Genomic DNA, 6,000 nt, shown 5'->3' on the forward strand with positions numbered 1-6,000 from the left:
GGAGCCATTGGAGACAGTATTTCCTCTGTCTAATGGACAGGTTTCCAGCTACTGGAGCCGTTGGAGACAGTATTTCCTCTGTCTAATAGACAGGTTTCTAGCTACTGCAGCCGTTGGAGACAGTATCTCCTCTGTCTAATGGACAGGTTTCTAGCTACTGGAGCCGTTGGAGACAGTATCTCCTCTGTCTAATGGACAGGTTTCTAGCTACTGCAGCCGTTGCGGACAGTATCTCCTCTGTCTTATGGACAGGTTTCTAGTTACTGGAGCCGTTGGAGACAGTTTCTCCTCTGTCTAATGGACAGGTTTCTAGCTACTGGAGCCGTTGGAGACAGTATCTCCTCTGTCTAATGGACAGGTTTCTAGCTACTGGAGCCGTTGGAGACAGTATCTCCTCTGTCTAATGGACAGGTTTCTAGCTACTGGAGGGTATGGAGGAAGTGAGTCTAATTAAAGGCTAAGTGGGAAACACTGTGGCTTGTAAACATTTCAGCACGTCAGCACAATGAAAGCAAAATGACCATGTTAGTTTGTCTCTTTGATGTGAGGGGGAGGGAGGGGGGGGGTCCCTTTGAACACACACAAATGTGAAATGGGTTGTCGCCCAAACAGCACCCCATTCCCCATAATGCACTATTTTTTAACAGAGCCCTATGGGCCCGGGTCAAAAGTGGAGCACTATATAATGAATAGGCTCCCGAGTGGTGCAGTGGTCTAAGGCACTGCATCTCAGTGCTAGAGGCGTCACTACAGACCCTGGTTCTATCCCGGGCTGTATCACAACCGGCCGTGATCGGTAGTCCCATAGGGCGGCGTACAATTGGCCAGTCATTGTAAATAATAATTTGTTCTGAACTGACTTGCCTTGTTTAATAAAGGTTCAATAAATAAAACACATTCAGAAGGAACTGGGGGGCCTCATCCAGAGACAGAAAGGATGACGTGTTTCCATTCAACCGTTTACAGGAGGATGACAGCAGGAATAAACACACAGTCAGTCTGTGTATTGTAGCTGACGTATCAAACTAACAGTGTGATGTTATTGTACATTCTAACTCCTGAGGTGAAATATTAACTGCACTCTCACCATTCTTTGAAGGAACACGTAGTTGGAAACTGGGGCACAACCGTGGTGATTTAGTCCACTGGTTCACTGTGGAGAACAATGGAAACGTCGGAGTCAGTACGTAATAAACTCCTCAACGATCAGACAACTACTTGGTTAAATAAATGTGTCTGCTAGATCACGTGGCTCAGCAACACCAACTGGAGAAAATATGTATTACCGCTGTGTCCCGAATAGCACCCTAGTGCACGACATAGATAGGGCGCCACTTGAAACAGAAACAAATGTGTGAGCTGTGGGACTCTTAAGAATAGAAAAATTACTAGCGAGTCTGAGAATTTCTCAAAAAAAAAAGTAAGAACAATTTGTAGTCTCTGCAATCCTTACCAGGTGGCAAAATATAACCCACAAAATGAGATGAACATCTGAGGCATAATAACACATGTTTCTGTTTAAATCAGTGTGCAGCTGTGTCCCAAATAACACACTATTCCTCCAATGGGCTCTGGTCAAATGTAGTGCACTATATAAAGAGAAAGTAACATCAAGACATCAAACTTAAAAGGTAAGAGACAACTCAAGATGTTGGCCAGATGTTCGAACAAGATGTGTTTCATGCCTCCTCGCTGAGTAAGCTACCCTAAACGTTGTAGAGTTTCAAACGGCACCCTATTCCCTATGTAGTGCACTACATTTGACCAGGAGCCCATAGGGAATAGGGTGCCATTTGGGAGTCACCCTGTACCTACTTATCCTCGGACGTTTACACACACCTGGTTTCTCGTACCAGCCAAGAGGATACACACCTGGTTTCTCGTACCAGCCAAGAGGATACACACCTGGTTTCTCGTACCAGCCAAGAGGATACACACCTGGTTTCTCGTACCAGCCAAGAGGACACACACCTGGTTTCTCGTACCAGCCAAGAGGATACACACCTGGTTTCTCGTACCAGCCAAGAGGATACACACCTGGTTTCTCGTACCAGCCAAGAGGATACACACCTGGTTTCTCGTACCAGCCAAGAGGATACACACCTGGTTTCTCGTACCAGCCAAGAGGATACACACCTGGTTTCTCGTACCAGCCAAGAGGATACACACCTGGTTTCTCGTACCAGCCAAGAGGATACACTCCGGTTTCTACTCTGGAGGGGGTGCAGTCCTGGACTCTCCAGGTTGTCCGTTCTCCTTCACCACACGTCTGGATACCAAAGCTGTTCAGAGTCAGGCAGAGAACGTCTGATCCTGGATGGAGACAGCACACACACACACACACACACACACACACACACACACACACACACACACACACACACACACACACACACACACACACACACACACACACACACACACACACACACACACACAAAGACACACACAAAGACACACACAAAGACACACACAAAGACACTTTAGAGGAAATATTTGTGTCTCCTTTGGACTTTGTAGTTCTATTGTGATTGTTTCCCTCTTCTCTCTTGCCCCTTGAACTTTGAATGTCGGAGGAATTGTCAGCACTGTAAAAAACATGTCAGTTAATATGTTGACTGAAATAACAACTGACCAGGTGACTGTGTGTCCCTGACGTATCCGATTCCACGGCAACACGGGTCTTCATCACATCTCCGTTCACACTCACGGAACCTGGTACAAACACAAAGCAGGCACACACCTTTTCTTTGGGGAAACTAAACAGGAATTGTCTAACACTTTTCCTAAAGACTTTGTCATTATCCTAAAGAAGATGTTTGTTATTGCTTGAAGTAGTGAAATATAACAGAACCAGTGGGACCCAGGTAACACCACCCTAAGGTCTCTCAGCCCCAGAACCAGTGGGACCCAGGTAACACTGCCCTAAGGTCTCTCAGCCCCAGAACCAGTGGGACCCAGGTAACACTGCCCTAAGGTCTCTCAGCCCTAGAACCAGTGGGACCCAGGTAACACTGCCCTAAGGTCTCTCAGCCCCACAACCAGTGGGACCCAGGTAACACTGCCCTAAGGTCTCTCAGCCCCAGAACCAGTGGGACCCAGGTAACACTGCCCTAAGGTCTCTCAGCCCCAGAACCAGTGGGACCCGGGTAACACTGCCCTGAAGTCTCTCAGCCTCAGAACCAGTGGGACCCAGGTACCACTGCCCTAAGGTCTCTCACCCCCAGAACCAGTGGGACCCAGGTAACACTGCCCTAAGGTCTCTCAGCCCCAGAATCAGTGGGACCCAGGTAACACTGCCATAAGGTCTCTCACCCCCAGAACCAGTGGGACACAGGTAACACCACCCTAAGGCCTCTTACCCCTCAGTGATAGGCTTGGCACTCAGGTTGACACTGCCCTAAGGCCTCTTACCCCTCAGTGATAGGCTTGGCACTCAGGTTGACACCGCCCTAAGGCCTCTTACCCCTCAGTGATAGGCTTGGCACTCAGGTTGACACCGCCCTAAGGCCTCTTACCCCTCAGTGATAGGCTTGGCACTCAGGTTGACACCGCCCTAAAGTCTCTTACCCCTCAGTGATAGGCTTGGCACTCAGGTTGACACGGCTACGGACGGAATAAGACACCATCTTCTTAAAGGGAACACGGCTGTAAAAACTCTCCACACTTCCAGTCAGATCAACTGTTAAAACACAACAGACAGAACAACACAAATGAGCTCCTGAAATAATAGAAAAGGTTATTATTTTCTGTAGAAAAACTGTGTGTGCTTCCTTCCGCTGTTTTAATAGAGATAAGTTGATGACGTTTTAGAGGCTAATGTATTATTCTGGTAAATAATATGGTAGTGGGATAAGTTGAAGAAGACCTACAGCACCTCACTACAACATACTGACCATGAACCTACCAGGGATCTCATCCTGCAGCACATCACTTTCCACCAACAGAAAGAACAATGCCGTACTCTTTGCCAGACTGGACTCTGTCTAACTGAGCTCAATGTTTACCTAACTAGTATGATTCATTATGACTGGGCTACAGTACAGTACTCTGGCCAGGGTTACTGGATCTGAGTGAATCTGGCTGTAGTCTTGAAGTACAGGATGTCCCAGAGGATGTCCCTGTTCCTGTCTGAACACCCCAGATGTCAACAGCCCAGAACCCTTTAATGAGAGGAAATTAGGGTTTAATGAGCAAATCAAGGAGAGACGTAACTAGCTGTCTGCTTGGAAATGAGTTTTATACAGAGGGAAGCACAGTTGTGGACAATATGTTACTGACCCCATCACCATAAGGCCCAGCATTTTGGTCTGGTGGGCGTTTTCTGTACGTACAACATGTCTCTCATAACAACAGACAACAGGTTGCTGTTAAACGGGATGAGTTGGGGGTACTTGTGATAATATTAAGTGATCTTGACTAGATAAGGTCTTCACTACTGTGGATAAGAGACTACATGTGACAGGTAGCAAATAATTTCCCTCAAAATTAAGTGGATTATTTTATTTCATTTTCCATCTGGTCTGCATCTATAAATGACTCTGGTACACCGGCGGCAGACTCCCCTCAGAGTGAGAGAGAAGTGACAGTATCATTATACACACCTCTAGTAGCCTCTTGGTTAGAGCGTTAGGCCAGTAACCGAAAGGTTGCTAGATCAAATCCCCGAGCTGACAAGGTAAAAAATCTGTCGTTCTGCCCCTGAACAAGGCAGTTAACCCACTGTTCCCCGAAGACGTGAATGTAGATTAGGCAGGCCCCTCCCTCCCGCTCTATAATGATAGACAGACCTGTAGATAAGCTCTATAACAGACAGACCTGTAGAGAAGCTCTATGATAGACAGACAGACCTGTAGAGAAGCTCTATGACAGAAAGACAGACCTGTATAGAAGGTCTAAGATAGACAGACAGACCTGTATAGAAGCTCTATAGCAGACAGACCTGTATAGAAGCTCTATGATAGACAGACAGACCTGTATAGAAGGTCTAAGATAGACAGACCTGTATAGAAGCTCTATGATAGACAGACATACCTGGATAGAAGCTCTATGATAGACAGACAGACCTGTAGAGAAGCTCTATAGCAGACATACCTGTAGAGAAGCTCTATAGCAGACAGACCTGTAGAGAAGCTCTATGACAGACAGACAGACCTGTGGAGAAGCTCTATAGCAGACAGACCTGTAGAGAAGCTCTATGATAGACAGACAGACCTGTAGAGAACCTCTATGATAGACAGACCTGTAGAGAAGCTCTATGATAGACAGACCTGTAGAGAAGCTCTATGATAGACAGACCTGTAGAGAAGCTCTATGACAGACAGACAGACCTGTAGAGAAGCTCTATGATAGACAGACAGACAGACAGACCTGTAGAGAAGCTCTATGACAGACAGACAGACCTGTATAGAAGGTCTAAGATAGACAGACAGACCTGTATAGAAGCTCTATAGCAGACAGACCTGTATAGAAGCTCTATGATAGACAGACAGACCTGTATAGAAGGTCTAAGATAGACAGACCTGTATAGAAGCTCTATGATAGACAGACATACCTGGATAGAAGCTCTATGATAGACAGACAGACCTGTAGAGAAGCTCTATAGCAGACATACCTGTAGAGAAGCTCTATAGCAGACAGACCTGTAGAGAAGCTCTATGACAGACAGACAGACCTGTGGAGAAGCTCTATGACAGACAGACCTGTATAGAAGCTCTATAACAGACAGACCTGTAGAGAAGCTCTATGACAGACAGACCTGTAGAGAAGCTCTATAACAGACAGACAGACCTGTAGAGAAGCTCTATAACAGACAGACCTGTAGAGAAGCTCTATAACAGACAGACCTGTAGAGAAGCTCTATGACAGACAGACCTGTAGAGAAGCTCTATAACAGACAGAAAGACCTGTAGAGAAGCTCTATAACAGACAGACCTGTAGAGAAGTCATAAAGCATGTGCAGACAGAGGTCAGTAGTAAAGAGGAGATGGAATAGCCCCT

General features: G+C 46.4%; 1 pseudogene; it reads right to left on the reverse strand.

Annotated features, from left to right (window-relative positions):
- Positions 1–6,000, reverse strand: part of LOC139404981 (thyroglobulin-like) — an 84,623-nt pseudogene that overhangs the window by 37,325 nt on the left and 41,298 nt on the right.

The sequence above is a fragment of the Oncorhynchus clarkii genome, unplaced genomic scaffold (assembly GCF_045791955.1).
Source record: "Oncorhynchus clarkii lewisi isolate Uvic-CL-2024 unplaced genomic scaffold, UVic_Ocla_1.0 unplaced_contig_5291_pilon_pilon, whole genome shotgun sequence".
Lineage (NCBI taxonomy): Eukaryota > Metazoa > Chordata > Actinopteri > Salmoniformes > Salmonidae > Oncorhynchus > Oncorhynchus clarkii.